Source organism: Mya arenaria, chromosome 4 (genome assembly GCF_026914265.1).
Source record: "Mya arenaria isolate MELC-2E11 chromosome 4, ASM2691426v1".
Classification (NCBI taxonomy): domain Eukaryota; kingdom Metazoa; phylum Mollusca; class Bivalvia; order Myida; family Myidae; genus Mya; species Mya arenaria.
In genome coordinates, this window is record NC_069125.1 from 54,612,795 (window position 1) to 54,631,085 (window position 18,291).

The 18,291-nt window shown below is 34.5% G+C and overlaps 1 pseudogene; it reads right to left on the minus strand.

Moving 5' to 3' along the window:
- Positions 1–1,554: 1,554 nt before the first annotated feature.
- LOC128230486 (kinesin-like protein KIF6) overlaps positions 1,555–18,291 on the minus strand; it is a 28,922-nt pseudogene continuing 12,185 nt past the window's right edge.

The following is an 18,291-nucleotide window of genomic DNA, read 5'->3' on the forward strand; positions in this document are numbered from 1 at the left end:
CTCAAACTTGACTTGGAGGTTGGACCAGTAGATGACCCCTATTGTTTTTTGGGGTCATCGGGTCAAGGTCACAGTGACCTTGAATGGTAAAAGGTTGTCTGAGTGATAACTCGACAATGCCTGCACCCACGGCCATCAAACTTTAATTGGAGGTTGTGCCTGACCAGTAGATGGCCCCTATTGATTTTAGGGGTCATTGGGCCAAAGGTCAAGGTAACAGTGACTTTGAACGATAAAAGGTTGCCCGAGTGATAACTCAACAATGCCTGCGCCCATGGCCCTCAAACTTGACTTGGAGGTTGGGCCTGACCAGTAGATGACCCCTATTGATTTAAGGGGTCAGAGGTCAAGGTCACAGTGACCTTGAAAGCAAACTCGATAATTCCTGGACCTATGGTCATCAAACTTGACATGAAGGTTGGGCCTGACCAGTAGATGACCCCTCTTGACTTTGGGGGTCATCAGGCCAAGGGCAAGGTCACAGTAACCTTTAACGCAAAAAAGTTAACAAATCTTCTCCCAGTGATATCTCAACAATGCCTGAATCTATGATCATCAAACTTGACATGTAAGTTGGGCCTGACCAGAAGATGACCCTTATTGATTTTAGGAGTCATTGGGTCAAAGGTCAGGTTCACAGTGACCTTGAATGCGAAAATGTTTCAAGTGATAATTGGACAATGCCTGCACCCACGGCCCTCAAACTTGACTTGGAGTTGTGTCTGACCTGTAGATGACCCTTTATGATTTAAGGGGTCATTGGATCAAAGGTCAAGATTACAGTGACCTTGAACGAAAAATGCTTGTCTGTGTGATAACTTGTCAATGCCTGCACCCATGGCCCTCAAACTTAACATTTAGATTTTTGGTGACCAGCTGATGACTACTATGGATTTTGAGGTCATAGAGTCAAAGGTCATGGTCATAACACACTATCCTCAAACTTTGAATGGTCATAATCTTAAAACTGCCTCAACGGCATACAATGTTAGCGACAAATCAGCTGTCATTTCGGTCCATGCATATTTCATTTAATTGTCCATATAATCCTGACAAAATGGCGCTCAGGGGGGGGGGGGGGGGGGGGCATAATGGTTGACAAACATCTCTTGTTTTTAAAGGGTTTAACCTATACGGCCATAAAACTGCATCAGTAAATTGGCTTGGACTGCAAGTTGCCCAATTGTTCATGGGACAAGGTCACAGTGACTGTTTTACAAGGGATAATGAAAGTTTTACATAGGACAATGAAACTCAACCAGTCTAGTCTTGACTAGAAGATAAACTCAATTGGTTTTGGGGTAATGAAGTAGGTCAAAGATCATAGCCGACACATTTGGAACACTTGTCCACACAATAACTCCATCAAAGTTTAACATAGGTCCATGAAACTCCACCAGTAGGAGGGTCAGTAGGTCAAAGGTCACTTACAAAGCATTTCCTCTACCAAGAAATGCTGCCGATTTGGCCTTGTCAGGGTTATAACTATCTGCATAAAATGAAGGTATTCTAATTGCATGTAACTGAGATATGGAACAGAATTTGGTTGACTCTTTCATTTATTAAAATATATCTTCTTAAACATTCTGTGATACGATAATTATACAGCAAATCCCTTTTGGTTCAATTTTCCACTTAATGTGTCGAATGTCGGTGCAAATATCATGCGCACAACACATTCCAATGCTGCTATACAATTCTGAATGAGATCTGATAACAGCAGCTGTGACACAAATTATTCCTAAGAAAAATCCTAATAGCAGACTACATTGACCTTCAAACATGAACTTGACCTTTGCAGTGCTAGTGCTTCCCATCCTGCTGCACATTCTGATTGAAAGTGACAAAATTAACAGCTGAGACACAACTTATAACTACTAACATTAACAGCCAAGTGTGACCTTGACATTTGCTTAGGCATGAATGCTATGCCCAACACATTCCATGCTGCTCTTCAATTCTGTGAATATTGATCAAAATCCAATAAAAGTTGAGAAGTTACTGCTGAGACAAATTATTGTTATGAAATTCCTATTGTACTCCAACGACCTCTTATTGTGACCATAACCACAAATATATCTCCTATGCTGCTGTACAACACTGTTTAAAAGTTATTAAATTACAACTGAGAGACATGAAGTAATTAACAGATTGACAGTGCAGCTACTATCCATGTAAGCCTCCCTTCAGGGGCATTAAACACATTCTTGCAGTTTGCGAATGTATCTCGAGTGCATTTATGAATCGATTGGAAACAAGGACAAGCAATTTATGTCAATAATTTATATAAATTTAAACAAGTAAAAATATTATTCAAACAAACATTAAGTAGCATAAAACTGCTTCAAAATTAGATTTACAAGTAAAAAGATGCATGAAAAATGTGTAGATGTCTTTGATGCTGTAAGAATTATAGTCACTAAAAACTTTGTTACACAGTTTCAGACACATCATAGCTAAAAGTGCAAGAAATTAGTATTAAATGATCATTGTGTTTCTGGAATATATAATGCTAAAGCAACAATTCATATTGTTCCTGAAATCAGCCCTGAATATCTTTAATGCTTGTGTAAATGCTATATGGCAGTTCTCATTCAGGGTATTTGTCACCTGGCTGGCAGTCTTTATGTGTGACAAGAATTAAAGGGACTAGACACCTGATTTTACAACTGCAAGAAAAAATAAAATTGTAAAAAAACTTCCATCAAATTGTGTACTGCATTGAATCTCAATTACTGATCTATCACATCACTTCTATCTTTCGATGTTTTTACACATTTTTCCAATTCAAAATTTACTGAATTTGTCTACCACGTAAATCCCAGTTAATTTAAAAAAGTGTCTGTATATTTATCTGTACTAATCATGTGACCTTCACATGCTAAATATACACACTATACCCTAGGAAACCATTATGCGCTATGTTTAAACAGGTAAACTCAGCTGAGACAGCGACAATACTTATTATTTTAATTACCGTACGTAAAATGATGTATTATCAGCCTCAAACTAGCTTGTATTGACAAGTCTAGTCTTAATTTCAGGAAAATACTGTATTTGCAGACCATCTGGTGTCTTGTCCCTTTAAAGTGATCAGCAGGCAATTCGTAACATTTGATTCACTTTGAGGATTGGGGCAGACTTTACACTGTGATTAGTCCATGCTTCAAAACTTAAAAATGCTAAATCTTTGCAAACAGTAGAATGAATGTGACTACTAATTGGTAGATAACAATAATGGAAAATAAATAGCCTTGACTTTATTCAATAAGAATAAATTTAATAAATATCACTAACATTACTGAAAATGAAATACATGTAGGTAGATACATCTGGTGATATGTTTGAAGCACTTATGAACAAGAATACATGCGTAAGTTATCCTCAGAGCCTAAAACTTAACATATGGTACTACTGACCAGATTAACTTGGTAAATAAAACTTGTTAACCAGTCGAAAAAAAAATGCTTGAAAACAATACTGAACTTTAAAATTTGATTGTTTTCGTAAATATATATAACACAAACCCACAAAGAGAAGATATATTTACAACTATGAAGAGACCAAATTTTGAGATAAGTACCCTAAAATACTTGAAACTAGATGTTAGAGTTAAGTAACTGTTCACTAACATAAGCAACGTGAGTTCATATATTTCTATTCTATATTAACTCGTTTTCATACCAGAATTTACCCTATAGCAGTATAAGATCTTTTACAAAATTAAATAATCTAGAACAAGACATGGTTCAATGTATTCAGATCTGGCAGAGGAGTATCAGTTCATTACAAGTTGAATCAACCTGAATGAGAAAGTGCTCATCAAAAGACACTCTAATTTCAGTGGTAACATTGGAAAGAAAGCATGGATAAAAAACATCAATGCAATAGTAAATATCTTTGATAAATGCCATTTTACGTATATAATATTTTTACGTGCATTTCTTAAAATTAATACTGGTTTCAAAGTACAATACAATTTAAAATTAATATCACAGGCAAGTTTTTGTCTTTGAGACTCTTTAATGTATAAATCATCTACGTCTGCGGTCACTGAGTCTTTTCTTCATAATATATCTTCGCCAGGCTCTCTGTATAATCTCGGCAGACATTCTCGCCTTGCGTATCCTGTTGACTCGGTTACGTTCTACAGTTGCCTTGCTCATGTACGTTTTCTCGCGTTCCTGGTCGTCCATGGCCTTCACCCGATGTGGCTGGTCATCCTCGGGATCAACAATGATAGTCGAGTTGCCAGACGTGTTGAAGGAAGCACTCATCAGAAACTTCTGCATGTCAAAACCCTCCTCTGAAACATCACGGATAATATTAGCTGATATTCAGATTATAGGGATACTAACACATGCAAAGAGTGTCAAGAGTTATCACAAAATACAGACATTTTGCGAATAAAATCTGCAAATTTGAAGAAAATTAGAGTATTTAAGAAGAAAACGGTGTTTGCTTTTAAAGTAATCATCTCAATTTACTGGGTGTACAATGTCATGTTCTACTAGAATTTTTGTCACAAAGCTTAGTAACAACATTTTATGTTTTTAAATGCCTAAAGTATTTAACAAAAGTTGCTTTATCAAAAATCCCATGGATTTTTCATTCATATTCATTTCCTGTTAGAAAACATGACAGAACTCAGAGTTTTAAGAGTTAAAAAAACATAGGCAAGCAAAAATAATTGACTACAAATGTTTTGATGTCAATGAGCTCAAAACTAAAATGAAGTCACTTATAATCAAGAAGTTGAACATTGTTGAAATTTGAACTAGCAGTTTTATACAAGCACAATTATAATCTACAAAATTAGTCTCAATCAAATTTTTGTGTCTACATTCATTGCCTCCCCCATTGGGACCAACAGACAGATTCCGATTTGTTTACAAAAAATCGGACAGAAAAAAATCTCTCGATCTCCATGAAGTCATTAATGGGTTATATAAGATATTTATTTTAAGGTTTGCCCATGAAGACTGGCTATTATGGAGACGTTCTTGCCGACACAAAGTATGCATGCTTATTTTTGATTCACTAAACTATTAATTTGGCAGCCAGGCTGCCCTGTCTGCAACAAAAATAAAAAAAAATTGCAATGATAAAAAAGGTAAATGAAAGATATGTTTGCTTAACAATTATAAGGAACAGTTTATTAAAACTAAAAGCTAGTGTGTAACAAAATAACTTTTTGTTTCAAAATGAATGACAGAAGAACCCAGAAAACATAAAGATTTGGTCGTACATGTAGAATGATTTTTGTCTACATTTTAAGGAAGAATAAGTCAGAATGTACATGTAGCATCCCTTTGGGTTAAACATATTCATTTCTTGAAATGTAGTTTGCTATATTGTTACACTACAAGTAGTAAGAATTAGATTAGAAGCCCATTAATTCTACCACATCAACGGCCAGTCTACCAAGATAAGAAGTTAAGAAGAAAGACACCAATGTAGTTTTAAAAATTAGTATATTACGAATTAAGACACTAACAATCGTAAACCATGAGACTTTAGTTGTAACCATATATTTTATCTTACACGGTATTAACAAGGATTAGACCAACCTACAAATACTTATTATACTGCTACGGAAAGCATGTAATTAAACATGGAGTCAGCAGGCTTGAACACAGATGTCAGCTAATACACGTGTCTACTACTAGTATATAGCCACGCAGCTACATCAAACCTAAATCATCTCCTAGACGTACTTCTTGTTCGAGGAACAAGCCCAAAGTCCTTCCAAGGAGCTGTGGGCTCAAATCTTTCGTGATCAAATCCTCCTGCTATAAAACACACAGTGCATTTATAGTTCTCTCAACAACCCTACTGTGCTGTTAGTAGCTTGTTTAACAAGAGCTGTCTTTAAGACAACCCGTTCGACTATTGTACCGGCCTTGTATAATAATAAAAAACATGAGATAAATATTGATTACCATGCATGCAGCTCATATGTTTTTGAGTCACAGCATTAAGTTTGATATGGACTTGAAGGAAATTGCTTGCAAAATTTCAAACAAGGGCCTTAATTTGCATAATTAATCCTAGGAATGCTTACTCTAAACTTTAAAAAATTAGAATGTCTGTTGACTGTGAAGTATTGTTTGAAGTTTCATTCAAACACATCAAGCGCCATAATTTACATCATATTCAACTAAGATTTGTTTTACTTGGTTATATAAGTAAGTGTGATATCTCGGAAGCCTTCTATAAACTACCATTAAATAAGTCTTGTGGTTTTAGAGCTATGCAAAAAAATATATCAGCTATGCAAAAAAATACATCTTGCACAAAACATTTAAACCAGAATTTCAGAGTCAAACAAGGCCAGAAATTTGCATTATTTTCAAACTACTGTTTTTAAACTTGATTATTTTAGTAGATGTGAAGACTGGGAAGCCTTGTATAAAGTCTCAACCCCAATTGAGACGCCAACACCAATACCAGGGTGAGTAGAATAGCTCTCCTTATTCTTTGAAAAGTTGAGCTAATAAAATAGTACCGGTAAGTCATTAACGAATGTTATGAATAGGAAATAAAATCTATCCAAATACTTGGAAACTAGACAAAAATCCTACTTAGTTTGTTAGTTATATCTTGATTTAAATCTAAACCTTAAAAGGTAAAACAACTGTTATTTTTCTAATACTAGTACTTTTAAAATATTTTAAAAACCTTGCCACGAAAAAAGTCCTTTTAAAAATACATAAATCATGTTTCTTAAAAAATGTGTAATGAAACAACACATGTAGATAGAGACAACTGTAGTAACCTGTGGTGGCAGGACGAGGCTTAGGTTAGGTTTTCTCCCTCTGGATGGTGGAGGGGCATCCCGAAACTTCTTAGGGGCACTGCTTGGAGGCTCCTATACAAACAATATTGCAGTATGTTACCTTTAATAAGTTATATATGTAAAAAAGAGTCATTTGTAGGACCATTCTACTAGGCGTCCAACTATGACAATGGATTCTGCAGTTTGATTACACATGGCAAAGGAAAAAAAACATGGGTGCAAACCAAACACGAGAGTGACTGAGCACAGCTTAGCTAAAAGTATTTCATATTTTAAAGGCTCATAAGCTGTGGTATTTAAGTAATATAATCAAACTTTTTTGAAAACTTTGAAATATTTCTATATTCGTGAACATAAACCGATATACTGACCAAAGCTGAGAGTGTGGCTTTGAAAGTTTTTTATTATTTTGTGCTCATTTCCTGTTAAAATACATTTCATACATTAGAAGAAGTGTTCTTACCATTGCCTCCTGGTCTGATTTTGCTCTGTCCAGTGACCTTGTCTCCCTACTTTGTTCTTTGCCTGACCTCTGACCTTTTGACCTTGAGGCTGATGGAGCTTTTTGGGTTCAAGGTAAGGGTTTGGTCGGTATTTAGATGTACGAGCATACTGCTCATATTCTGTGTTATCAGGCAGAAGTTTGGAATTTTCTTGCCCCAACATAGAATTGAGAGCTGAATCAAAGTTTTTAGCAGAGAGATTCATTTTTCTTGCATCAAAAGCCTCACCATTGGAGATGCCATTCACATACTCACTAGGCATGTAAGTCCTTTTGTCTTCACGCATTCTTTCATTGTTTCTTCTTGTTCGACTTCTGTCAAGTTCATTTTCATACTTCTTACTTTGAATTTCTAGTAAATCCTCCTCAGACAGCACATTCTTTCTCTCTGGCTTAGTAAGTCTTTCATTGTCTTCTTCAATGGCTTTACTATCATTCAATTCAGATTGACTAGGTTTTGAATCATTTTGTTGAAAAGCCAAGTTTGAGGGAGTAGTTGGCCTAGAGTAACTCGATTCCCATTTGGATGTTGGGTCTTTTTCAGATTTTCTTTTGGAATAAAAGTCACTGGATGGCATACCAGCCATTTGTGGTGCAGAGCTTGATTTAGGCATATGAGTATCATTTGACCTGTTAGCCCTTTCATCATTAACAAAAGTATGGTCCCTTGAAGGGTTTTTCATCATACCTTCAATGTCCTCCCCATTCTCATTATTTCTTTCCTCCTCTGTTTCTTGGGGTTCATTTTCAACATGACCATTAACATGTCCATTCTGGTACCCACTATTATCAAACTGGCTGGTGGCGTGGATTGGTTTACCAGATGCCATGGCCTCCTTGAGCTCACGGAGTTTCTGCCGAGTGGCAAGCTCCTTCATCTCCATCAGGTTTGCCTTGGCCATGATCTTCTCACGCTCAACATGCGTCTTTGCCTAAAAGGAATAGAAGAAACACAAATTTTCACATCAATTTTACTGAATTATATAACAGAAAACAGTGCTAAGCTTATACTACTCATAACACTTTGTTTAAAATAAAAGGCACCTAAACTGGAAGTGTAGCCTAAAAAGGCTCATTTTTATTAATAAATTAAATGAGTTCAAGCTACAGTACTCATTTGATGGAATAACACTGGCAGAAAGCACCTGTTTTGATTTACTCCATCAAAATAACAAGTAACATTAGTCCTAATGTGAGTAAGAAGACCAACTGCATAGTCATGCTTACCCTGCTCTGTTTGCGTTCCTCCGTCTTCAGCATAGCAAACACCTGCCGAGTGTTGAGCGAGCCGTCCCGCTTGCGGAATTGACCAAACTTTTCCTGCATGCTGGTCAACTGGGCGTCAGTCATCTGTACCTCCTTCCCCTCTGCACGTTGCTTTAACTGGTCCTTACGGAAGGTGATGTACTCTAGCTGACGCTCATAACGCTCCTGGTAGTAAGGGAATAAACAACTATGATACAACAAAATGCTTAAATGGTATTATGTTTTTTTAAATATCACTAATTTCTTATTCAATCCAATGTTTAAGTATTCTAAAAGGTTTCTGATAATTCTTGGTTATTATTCATTCATAATTTTTAATATATTTTCCTGAATGACTACACAATACAAGTAATTCATGCTGTAAAACAATAATATTTCATTCCCTATACATATGTTCATAATCACACCAGCCCAAAACAGTTTTTACCAGAAAGAAATTCTTGAAGTGCATGAGACCATTAACCACATCACAGGCCTCAAAGGGACTGTACTTCGTATGATGAAATAGCGAAAAAAAAAGAAAATTGTCGAAAACTGGCATAATCTTGGTATCGATGTGTACAATGCATCGAAACTTAGTAACTGAAGTACCACATAGTTTACAATTAATTTATTTTCGCAGTGTTTTCAGATTTTTCCATTAAAAAATATTACTGGGTATGTCTACCTAGTAGAATTCACTCCTTATGCGTGATTGACTAGTCGATGTTATCACATGATTTTACCGAGTTAGGTCTATAGCTTAATTATATCACCCGTATAGAGTAAGCCTTGGTAGCTCAGTGGATACAATGCTGGACTGCAATTTTGGCGACACCGGTTCAAACCCGGTCTTCGCCACAATTTTTTATTTTAATTTTGGTTATCTTTTTTACAATTATGATATCAACGAGTAAAACATTTTATTAAATAATTGTCCTGAGATTCGTTACAGAAAAAAACAAACTCATTTGGTGCCAATCTGGTGTACAGTCCCTTTAACCACTAGCAGGTTGTCTCCGTACATGTATATGCCAATTATGAAAAGGTGTAAAATTATTACATTCTGGTACCACTCTCAACTGTCATGCAATTTATCTAATTTGATAAAATGAAGATAAACATGGGTTTAATAAAGTGATAACAAAGTTGCTGGTACCATAATGATTTACAAGTGTTTATGATTTTGAATGGAGCGTTCTTGAGTATGCAGTGCTTCCATGCAGAACTTACACGCTTCAACTCAATAATCCTTAACTCCTGTTCAAATTTTTCCTGTGCAAAGATAAACACTGGTATAAAATATGAGACTTAATTAAGACTTAAAAGATAGTAAAGTATAAATGTTGAGCACATCTGTGTATTTTCAAGTGCATGCACACAGAAAATACATGTACAAGGGTTGTTAAAAAAGCTTGCAGAATTTTAACATGCAAAGGTAAAAAATGTTTGAAAGTGGGTACAAATGCAATCTACATCTATATTTCTGGTATTCAGGAAAACACACATTTTAACATGACTAAGGTCAAAACTCAACGTTTTCGAAATAAGATAAATTCTACAGTATGATAGCATCATAATTAAGCAGACTGATTTAGCGCTATAATATGTGAAATAAGTGTTATATCTTAACATTATTTTCTGAAAATTTAAAGACACAACAACTAGTATAACTCTTGATTTTAGGTCAACTAGGAAATTTTTTTCTAGCAGCTACAGGGGATGGCCGAGCTGATCTCTCGTCTTCTTTGATTGGTGTTCAAATATTTCAATCATCTTCCCATAGTCTGATAGTGTCAGACTCCTCATTTTGCCTCTCTGAAGATTTCAGATCCACATCAAACTTGACAAAACTGCTTGGTTCAATGTAACTAATGATATTATGATGAAATACATAATATCTTTTATCACCAATGTAGATTGCATTGAACTCTTTTTGTACCAATTTCCAACAATTTCTTTTGAACAACCCTTGTACACATAGCTGTATGAACATCATGATATTCAACTTTCAGTATCAGTATTATTTGAAAAAGTATGCTGATTTTTTCCTAGATCACATTGAGTAGCAAATTAACAGGCACAAATGCAAAATTGAAACATAACTAATCTAAAGTCAGCATAAATTGCAAATCACAAAATAGCCCCCAATCAAACTGACCCTTCTGCGTTTGAGTTGTTTCTCCACGAGTCTCTCTTGTTCAATAAGGGCAGAGTCGGCCTCCGTGCTCAACAGCTGCTTGATGTACGCTGCCTGGTCTGTCACCTGGGCCGTAGCCACATGTAGCTTTGTTCTGAAATGATAGATAAGATTAAAAGGTGAAATTTTTACTTTTAGCAAATTTTACAAAATTGACCATATACCATTTTATATATACAGGTATACTGGGTAGTATTGTATTAAAAGTTTTCTTTTCAATTTACCACTTAAAGCTGCACTCTCGCAGATTTACTGTTTTGACAACTTTTTAACTTTTTGTCTTGGAACGAGCCAATTTCTGTGTAAATATCTGCAAACCAGTGATATTTTAAGACTGCTGACAAAAGATCAGATCACAGATTTTCCGTTTGAAAATTAATGTTTTATGGCTAAAAGCGTTACTAACAGTTTAAGAAAAATGCATAAAACATCAATTTTTTTACTCAAATATGGAAATCTGTGATCTGTTTTTTGTCAGAGGTCTTATATCACTAGTTTCCATAAATTTTCGCATAGATTGGCTCGTTCCGAGACAAAAAATAAAGAAGTTGTCAAAACGTTCAATCTGTGAGAGTGCAGCTTTAAATAAAAATACATTACAGTTCACCTTGACCTTAATTTTGCAGTTGTTCTTGAATCTTGAAAGTTTCAGCTTATATACCATGCTTATGATTTTATAAAGCAAGAAAATAATCATCTCTTACCAAATAAATTGAACCACATTACAAATGAAAATAACAAAAGGACAAGTGCAGCATCAAACATATAATTATGGTTAAGTTTTAAAGCTGCACTCTCACAAATTAATTTTTTCTACAACTTTTTTTATTTTTGTCTTGGAATAAGCAAAGTTTTGCGTAAATATCTGCAAACCAGTGAAAAAAGACTACTGACAAATGATCAGATCGCAGATTTTCATATTTCTGTTCGAAAATTAATGTTTTATGACTAAAATCGTACTAATGGTTTATGAAAAATGCATAAAACATCATTTTTTGAACTTAAATATAAAAATCTAATTTTTTGTCAGCAGTCTTATATGACTGGTTTATATGCTTTTTTGCATAAGTTGACTCCAAGACAAAAAACAAAATAGTTGTCAAAATGTCCAATCTGTTAGAGTGTAGCTTTTAACTACCAAGATGAGTCAAAACAATTCTCATTCCATGGATTAACCTCATGTGCTTATCCATGAGGTCCAGTTCCCGCTCAGCGACTTGCATCTTCATCTCCATCACCTGTTGCTCCTGCTCTGTTCGCTCATGGTGAAGTTTCTCCACCTGCAGTCACAATTAGTTACTTTTTAATGGGGTATTTGTTAATGAAACAGTTTTATGTACACTGTTTAAGATGCATTGTGCATACTCATTTTCATTGTTACACGTGTACAAAGTATTGCCTTACCAATATTATCAATGATTTTCAAAATAACGTCAACTTTGTTTGCAAGAAAAGGCCATGCCAATACCATGGTTGTAATAATAACTCAAGAAGCTGAACAGTTTTTATACCTTTGAATTGAGTTTCTTGATCTCCTGTACTCGTTTCTTATCAAATGGCGTGTTAGCAACATCTGACTCATTGAGAAGCTGTGATAAAGTCTCAGGGTCCTTTTTGCTGTTGGCAGTCCACAATCTCTCTGAAAGTTACATCAGATATATACAACATTTAACTTTATCTTAAAAGAAAAATGAAGAGATAAATGTTACATATTTTGCAAGTTGTTCACATAACATCTTTATTATGTTATTTAACTTTATATTTCTTACTTGAAAATGTCATTAAACTACGTATGTTTAAGAAAAATAAGTAGCTATGGTTATTGTCTGTTACAAATGCATTCATGAACAGTTAAAGCAGATTATTTCACATAGCAATTTTATTTTATTTGCAAAGATTGTTTTCAGCCAAATATAAAAATACTAAGAAATCTCCCACACCTCCTGTATCTGCAGTGGAGACTCTACTCTCATCTGTCCAGGCCTGAGTGGTTTGTTGTCTCCCCTGTCTGCTCTCCTCTCGGCTTACCCCCCTTGAATTTCCTCCAGTGGTAGTTGTATCAAAGGAGGCAGACCGGTGAATGTTCCGTGGCTTCGGTGTGGACTTGGGGTACGTTCTGTAAAATGTATGAAGAATGTACCTCTTTGACTTATTTTGTCCATATTCACCTATAAACAAGCTCTTGCAGAAGACATTAAAGCTAATCACACTTGGACAAAGACACAAACTTTATTATTATTATATATAAAAAAACGATCTGATTTAAATCATATCCTCATTGCAATGCTTTTTTAATGAGAAAGATCAAAAAAATATAATTGAAACACAAAGTTTCTGGTACTTTACATAACCATGAAGGCTACAAAATTGATGCATAGCATCAAGTCGGCGCAAAAAATTAGAAGAAAAACATGCATGTAGATAACCAAAAATAGGTTATTATTTCAATGATAACATGATATAAATAGATATGTCCAAAGGACATTAGGGTTGATAATATTGTTACAATAGTTTAAGCCTGGAATAATAGATATTCTGGTTTTCCCAAGCTAATCCTCCAGAACAAACAAAATTATACCAAAAATATACACACATTACTTCGGAAATAATAGAGTGAAAGGTCTAATACATGAATTTCAATAGCATGAAATTCACCTTTCATTTGTACCAGCATGTTATGTGAAGTCTGGGCTTTATCATATATTGTATTTGTTTTTGTGAACACATTTTACTCTTATGAGTAAATAGAACGGGGATAAAAGAATACTATACATTAAGACGGAATTATCTGGAATTCATTCTTTCAGATGACATTTTCAAAACAAACAATTAAGCTAAATGTTAATTTTTCAAAACTCGCTTTTTTGCTGCTCGCCAAGGGATATTACTGCATAGAAGTTTTAGAAACACAAAGGATACTGTAACAATACCGTGTAACCTTCATCTATTTGGGGAGAAGTTGGTATTTAAAATCCAAATTTAAAAAAAAATGATAATCAGGGCTATTATAATTCAAGGTTTCATTATCAATTAAAGTCTATTTTTTTATGGAACACATTGAACTTCACATTTTATCTTGCAACATGGCAAATATCGAAAGCATTGTTCTGCAATTTATGAACTGATTCCTTAGTTGGAGCAATTTCCTGAGTAATATCAAATATAGTAATAAAAATGCAAATCACAGTGACAAGTGCTGTACATAGAAAAGTGCATGCTGTTTGTTGCACACAACACATACACTAGTGGTCACACTACCGGTATATCGCCAGTATTTGGTTGCAGTGCCATTCAAGAGTCATAACACTTTAATACTCACTTGTTCCCCAATTGAAATGACACTTTAATAGGCCTAGTAAAACAATGAATTTATCATCAAAAACATTCATGTATTTTTAGACAACAAATTTATCTTCAGATTAAAAACATGTTTTTTTGTTATCATGCATATGTACATGAGATAAATCAGACAAATTAGTCAAAGTATAATTTTGTTGTAGTCTATACTAAAATACACACAAATATCTGTGCAGTGGTTTACCCGCTTTTCTTCATAAATGGCCAAAACATACAACAAGTCTCTCTATAATGTAAATAAACAATCACAAGGGAGAATTAAGTAAAGCTGAATTTCACAGATGCATCCTTCGCCAACCAAATGATTGACTCCGGAGGGAACAAAAACAAATTACGGGTTCTGATACTAAATGAGAATGAAATGCAATCCCATCCCATGAAAATATGATAAAATACAATATTGAAAACGTTTATTTCAACAAATAATTCCTCCCCTCACCTTTGCCCGTCCCCCTCCTCCCGGAGTTTCTGGGCGTTATGTCTCTGTATGACCTCCATGGGCTCAGCATCCCCATTCTCCGGTGGCCCCTCCAGGCCAGGAACCGTCTGGTGGTTGTTGTTTGGGTCCAGTCTTTGGGAAATTACTCGTTTTAGTATTTTCAGGCATTCTCTGAATTTATGGGGGTTTGTTATACCTGAAAAGTATGATTTTTGGAATAAATAGATTCAAAATTGGGCAGATTATTTGACAAATTAAACTTTAGCTTGCTTTCAGAAAATTGTCAGTAAATCGCAAATCATTCAATGATTAACATATTATATACAGTTGAACACCGCTATTCTGAACAACGTTTATCTGAAATGATCACTATTTCGAAATTATTTTTCGGTCCCGATTTTACTCCTTATTTGATTAACTAAATTTTGAATCTTTAATCGGAATTCGCTATTAAAAAAAAATCTCTATTCTGAAGTAAAACAATTTGGTATTTCACACCTATTTATCAATTTTTATTTCGAACTCGATCATGTCATAGTTTTTCACACCATACTTCGAATGCACTCGGGCATTGGCTTGAGGTGACAATGGAGCACAATTAGCGTTTGTTAAAGAATGACATTGAGCATGCGTATGTTACAAACATCCATGTCAGAAAATGAGCGATTCATTTGGAGATGTAGTGTGTATATACACAACCTGAATATCATTCGAAAATGTCTATCTCATGAGATTCGATTGCCGATTTATTAAACAATAAATCAACAAATAATTTTGTTTGTATACGAAAGATCACTCATACCGAATGAATTGTATTGGTAACGTGTAACCGACATTGCAATCTTCACGACTTAGTATTTCGCTATTCTGAAATAATTTGTTGGGTCACCACAATTTCGAATTAACCGTGTTCAACTGTATGTCCATATTGGGCTTAATTTCACTTCACAAAAATCCCCTCGTCTAATATCAAATTCCCCTGGAATTCAGACCAAACTCCCCTGGGAGGCATCTCAGAAATAAGGCATGTATAATTTATTATTACGAGAAATGCCACTATAATGTTATGCTATATATGTGGTACAATATATGAACCTACCTGCAGATATGGGGTCAGATATTTTGCCGGCGAGGTACTGGTTGACAACCTCCACACACATCACCTTATCTTCTTCTGTCAGCACCATTCTGATCTCTCCACTCTCCTGCAGAAAACAGTCACAGATTTATGATTCATTCTGTGTTGTAGGTTATATTATTCCTCCACAATGCTAATCAAGGATTAAATAAGAAAAACTGAAGTTATAAGTAGAAGGTTATCTGAAAAAATAAAAGCACAGAACTCTGATTTGACAAATAATTTCTAAATTACCAGTATCATAACCCTAATGTGATGAAATAGATCAAATAATCACATTATACAAATGTCAATCGCCACCAATTTCTCATAATGTGAAATCATTTATATTCGTGGGCTTGAAATTTTGTGTTTTTGGAAAGTAGACACTTTGGTGGCTTCTTAAATTCGTGGATTTTCATTTTTTTTTAAATGAATAATCAAAACTACGATCGTAAATTGTCTGCAAATTCACCATGTGACGATCTATGTATCATATACGTCACGCAGTTTATGACACTACAATGGGACAATATGTCAATTAGCCCAGATACCCATGTCAATTATTGCTTTATTGGTAATGTATGGGTAATAAATAAAGATGCACCCACATAAAGTAGTTGAGGTTAACATATTACACATTCTGCTAGCAGATTCTACAGTCAATGATGCCAACAACCATTTAAAGGCTACGGCAATACATGTACTGCAACATAATTATTATCATCATTTTCCTTTACAAATAAAACAGGATGCAAAATAGACATTATGTATCAATTAATATTAACATTGTTTGTGAACTAACCTGAGACAGTCGTAGGCAAGCCAGTTCAGTTTCTAGTTCTGCTATTCTTTTTCGAAGTTTCCTTATTAAGGATTTTTCATCTAATTCCTCGTTTCGCCTGAAAACAAGGATTGTAAGTAAACTGGAGTAGATGACTATAAATTTGAAAATAAAAGAGTTGTACATTTATCACTGCATAAATACAAGCATTTCCATTGTTGGAATGAATACAATTTGATCATTGAAAAGCAAAACAAAACATGTAATTAAACATGGGGAGCATGCCGATTACATTCTGTCAGAAATACATTTGACTGATGATTTGAGTATATGTAAAATGCAGGTATATAATAACTTTTATTATATGCCTTCAATTTCCTTTCCTCATTCCAACTGTTAAAATACAGCATGCCATATTGAAAAATCAGTATCATCCTACAGTCTTTCCAAACCAGTATTAGCATACTAGCATCTGTTGAGTGCTACCTTTTACATACTAATGTTTATTCACTTTTTGTTTCAATATTAACTTACTATTTAGTGACATAGTTATTTTTAGAAATGTACTATATTTCCTAATGAATATATTTCAAATTGCTGTGTTTATATTCGAGAATGGAAATTCCATGAAATGTGATGTAAAATCTAAGTACAGATTTGTTGGTTTCAACTAAAAACAGTGGATTTAAGCATGAAAAGAATCAAAAGAGATGTATAATAAAAGAATTATTACCATGTGATGCTTATCTGATTACCTGTATCAGGTCTCGTTCAATGTATAAACACGCATCCGTTTTGGCTGCTATGTGAACTTGATGGATATACATTTACACACCAAACTCAACATGATACAGGACTTCAGAAAAGAGTCCTCATAATCATCATATCCCCAATTTAAAAACTATGAAGCAACATAAAGAAAAAGACAAAGGAAAAAAAAACTGCATTGAAAAGCAGACTAGAAAAAACACCAGAAAATTCAAACATTGGTAATGGGGTCATGGTTCTAGGAATAAAAAAGTGTAAATGTTGGCTATAACACTTGGATAAAATCTGCTGCATCAGGATGACATGAACATATTTTGAAGAAACAAAAAATGAACGAAAATAAGAAGGGAGGAAAGAATATACTACCTTCAGTTACTATTAGAAAAAACAAACATCACACAATGTACATGCAGACATAAACATCTCGGGATCAATCAAAGATTTCTACATATCTATTACAGTAGCCAATAAGGCGGGTTACTACGTATCTGCTACAGTAACCAAAAAGGTGGACAATAAGGCGGGTAGCACTCTGGTACCTACCAGATCAGCCCTCTGATAGCAGTTAACATAACTTTTTATCATATCAGGAATATTAAATATATAATGGTGCTGTCCATTACAATGATTTCAAGGCAAATGTTTTGTTCCAGTTACACACAATTTTATTGGTTAAAAATCATAAGTGGGTTGAACCACACTTGTATTAATATTTAGAATGAATGATTCACAACGACTCTTCACAAAAGATGAGACAAGAATAACATGTAAAAGTAAAATATGAATATTCAAGTATTAATCCACCAGTAATAGGGAGCAGATACTTACGAGACAGCGTTAGCTATACAGGCAACTCTGCCAGCAAATCTACATGTAGATATGGACTCTCCAAGATTGGATGTTTCAAGAGATATAGTAGCTATCATAGAGGTCATACAGTTGCCACCTGAAAATCAAAAGTCAACAAAATTGATTAGGTATATGAAAATTGTTGGTACACAAACCTTTGTTTGAAAAAAGGTAGAACACCCTATCAAATAAAGTGCAACAGTAAATAAATAAATAATGAATGGAGATAAA